Raw genomic sequence first — 4434 nt, forward strand, 5'->3', positions numbered from 1 at the left:
TAAATTGCTCTTTTTAATTTTAATTTTATATCTCACCACTAGCAATTTACTACTTATAATTGTTCTTATTGATATCAATTTGTTCATTACAGAAGTGTAAGTTAGTGAAAATTGAAATATTTGGTGTAAGGTACCATTGGTGTAACGGTTAATAACCTAAAGCATAATCACTACCCTAGAAATTGTTTAAGGCAGAATTTGAATTTTTTTTTATAGTACTAATTGTTAAATTGATTAGCAATAATGAACTTTTTTTGATACGGTAGTACTCGATCATTGTTAAATTACTTAGCAAAAATGTAAACATTTTCTTTTACCTTTCCTTGAGAAGATTACCAATCACAAAATTATATTATTCATTGCAGATACAAGATACAAATCATCTGGTTGTTAGATTTTATAATGGGACCACAATGAATATAAAAAAAAAATCGAACAGCAGTTTTTGGCTGCAAAACATTATGACCGAATCAAATTCGAAATCCAAATGTCACTGTTTACCAGTAAATGACACTCACAACCCATATCAAGCATCATTATGGCACCACACAACATCTTCACCAATTAAATCAAACCATACTCTGACATTTCAGGTGAGTTTTTAAATACCATTGCAATGACCATCAATCATTTAGCACATGGCCTATTTTTTTTTCCAGGGAGGCGTTTATTTTTTTGGTGTAAAATGGATACGTATATACAGTACTCAAATAAACGCCCCTCAATTTGACTGTAAATATGGAATTTAACAAATAATTATTGTCGGGTTGCTAAAGCCAGTTGGCAACGGGCCTATGGTGGTAAAGGTCGGGAGAAACTCCGGGTGGCAACGGGTCGGTTTGCAAAGTGCCGGGTGGCAAAATTGCCGGGTGGCTACGGGTGGACACGGGTGGACACGGGTGGCAACTGGCCGGAACCAGATTGTATAATATAACATATTTAAAGCAACCATAGGCACATCATATCATAGGCATCACTTGTACGGGGCGCGGACCGCATTATGCCTTCCTTCTCAAAATTCCATCTGAACAATCTTGATTTTTTTTTAAATAAAGTAAGTTCGCTAAAACTTGTTTCTGTAGTTAGATCAATGCACTGTTGGCCTAAATGCTTTTGAAAACATGTTATTTCATAGCAATTAAAGTGTCGGGTGTAGGCCTACCAAGGGCGTCGATTCGTGGTTAATTGGGGGGGGGGGACGAAATGGCCCAAGCCTTAGTTTGGGACCAGGGGGAGAAGCACCCGAAAGCTCTCGCGCCTATAGCCTTTTAATTGATTTTAAGCAATGCAATTAACATTTATTTCCATACGAAATTTTCAAAATATCCAGTGGTGGATCCAGCAATTTGAAACAGAGAGCTGAGCCTAGAGAAGGACTTTTGCAGATGGAGAGTGTAGACCACCTCAGCCCCACCATGGTTGGGGCTGAGGTAAGAAAATTTATGGTTATGGCACCTCTAGTTGCATCGGAAATGGCACTCTCAGACTTAAATTAAATATAATTTTCATTTTTATCCACTTTTAAAATTCGAACTTAGGGATGGTGGGTCGGCTGGGCCCCTTGAATCTGCCACTGAAATACTTATCATAAAAGTTTTTTAAAATTATCCTTTTAGTCGTAAATATGCCTGCTTATATATTTCGTGCAAAAACATTCATAAAAATAATTATTTATTATATCTACTTATTAGCTTGTGACGTATTCAAAATTCGAACCATGAAAAACAAATAAACTTAAAACAGTCATAAATTTAGTCTTTTTGCATGTAGGCCTACAGTACTTTTAAATCAAGTAAGAGGTTTTTGCTTTTCTCATCATTTTGAATTTCACTTTTGTGTAAGCAATATTGCGACTACACTATTGTGACTAGGGAGATAGGGAGCACACAAAATATTAGTTAGCATTTTGATTTCACAAACATAAAGGTGATTTACTTAATTTGTCATTATCAGTTGCGGCTTCAAGAGGAAAGCAAAATGGAGGGGAACAGGGAGGGACTTGTACAATTTGGGAGGGTACATCACATCAGCCCCACCATGGTTGGGGCTGAGTAAAGAAAATTTATGATTATGACACTTCTAGATTGCCGGAAATGGCACTCTGAGACCTAAATTCTAATTATAATTTTCCCATTTTTCCATTTTTTTAAAATAATTTTGAAAAATTTAGGGTCGTCTCGGCCCCACTTGATTCCGCCACTGAATATTATGACCTCATTGCGAGATTGCGTCAACGTAACACTGGAGTAAAATTTTGGTATCACTAAATCAAAATAGATGGACATGTCCGTGTCAAAGGCTGTAAAATTATTATTTAATAATTGCTATATAAAATTCAATTGACTAACTCTTAACTAACTATTTTTTTTAAATTAGGAAAAACAGTAATCCTATGTATGTATGTAATATTAAACACATTTGTACGGGTATACAAAAGGAATAAATCGTTTACAGTAGAAATTGTGCACTTTTGAGTTTGTAAAAATATTGGCCTAATATTATAAGCAACACGATTCCAATTTTAACAACGTTCAGTACATTGTTTTCACAATAAATTTAGCGTCTGATAACCGCTGCACCCATAAAATCGATCTAGTGGTTTCTGAGATGGTTACGAAATGTATACATAATTGCGTTTTTACTCGGCTTTGGTCCGCAAAATACGTACTGCACTCGGAAAACTGAACAGACATAATTCATGAGTCATGCGTGATTGTTATTCTTTACATTCGCTTTTAAAAGTGGGGTTTTAATTATAGAAGATGGGTGAAAAGTGGGGGGGGGGGGGCAATCGATATGATGTCCCCCCCCCTACTTTGAAAAATGGGGGCACGTGTCCCCCTGTCCCCACCGATCGACGCCCATGAGGCCTACGCAAGTTTTTGATTGATATTTTAACTTCCACAGCTTCATTGTTCATATATTTTTCTTTATCGTTGAAGATCGGTTTAACATTGTTTTCGACCTGCTTCACTGTAATCATGGTGGTTTTAGTGCCTCGTCACTTTTCAACCTTACATACTACCGCTCATCTTGCCACGGTATGATGCACTTATGCTACAATTTAAATAATAGCACGCAGTTGTTTCCTGGCATTTTTAAATTTTTTTTTTTTTTTAGTCGGCGGGTGAACATACTTCTATGAAAATGTTTTAGATTTACTACATCAATGGTGCATTGTTCTATTGTTGTAGCTATATATATATTTTTAACTTTTAACTAGTAGGCCTAATGAAATACGTGACTTAGGCGACTTTGGCCACTCAAGGTCCGTGTTTTACACATCACGGTGTCATCAGGATTTACACATGGAAATTAGAACAACATTTGAACTGTTTATTAGTACCGGTACTGCGCACTTATAAATGCGCCTTTTCTTACCGGGCTACAAAGCGTAAAAAAAATAGATATAAATAAACATTAAAGCATAGAACCAAATCTCTGACATAAACTACCATATATCATGGGAACAAATAGCAGCCGACAAGTCTAAATGTAAACATATTTTGAGGTTTAGAATTCTATGTAGATAATTTGAAAGTAAAATGCGCTATAAAGGCCAGTCGTAGGATTTTAGCAACTCCTCCTACTAAACGACCGTACGACGACTTAAACCCATGCTACCCTTTTTACAATCAGTATGCTTCTTGAGGGCGATTGTGTGCAGCAGACCCCCACCCCCACCCCCACGTCTCCGCCTGCACGCCTATGACGTTTATGACGATAATAAGGAAAATATCAGAGTGTACCCTTGCTACAATTAGCAATTATGTTTTCATAGAAAATAACATTCGACTGCATTAATATCGATGAAGTGGAAAGAGATACCATTGAATTTTAGCGAAATATAGAACATGGTATCAATTAAGTTATGGTTATTTACGGCTAAATGTTATGAAATGATGAAGAAATAACATTTTTTGTAGTTCACGGCCCTCAATACCACTGCCTAAGTCGTTATTCAACGTTAAACGAATAGACATTTTTTAAGGACTTTAACGCGGAATGGACCTTTTCGGAGTGTCAATCAATCTTAACTGGCCAATCAGAACAGAGCTAGGAATTCACGCGTGTCTAAAGCCTGTTTTCAAATAGGCTAATTTATTCGCACGAATCAAAAGTTTCGGTTCTACTTCTGAGCTCTGATTGGTTGCGCATTTTTTCGCTTCGCAAAAAGTAGAAACAGTTTAATTCGAACTACTGATTTTGAAGCGAAAAATGTCTATGGTAATGTGAATGCGCGTGCGCATGAACCGACGCTTTCGTTTGCGCGAATAAACTCGCATAGTGGCAAACAGGCTTCACAAACGCACGTGCCGTATGTTTTTAACAATGTCGTTTTTGGGGATCTTAGCAACACTACCGGTATCCAAGGGGTGGGTCTAAAGCTGATTTTCCACTAGGCGAATTTATTCGCGCGAATCAAAGCATCGG

Source organism: Anneissia japonica, unplaced genomic scaffold (assembly GCF_011630105.1).
Source record: "Anneissia japonica isolate Jap-2015-1 unplaced genomic scaffold, ASM1163010v1 scaffold1587_len1432017_cov164, whole genome shotgun sequence".
Taxonomy (NCBI): domain Eukaryota; kingdom Metazoa; phylum Echinodermata; class Crinoidea; order Comatulida; family Comatulidae; genus Anneissia; species Anneissia japonica.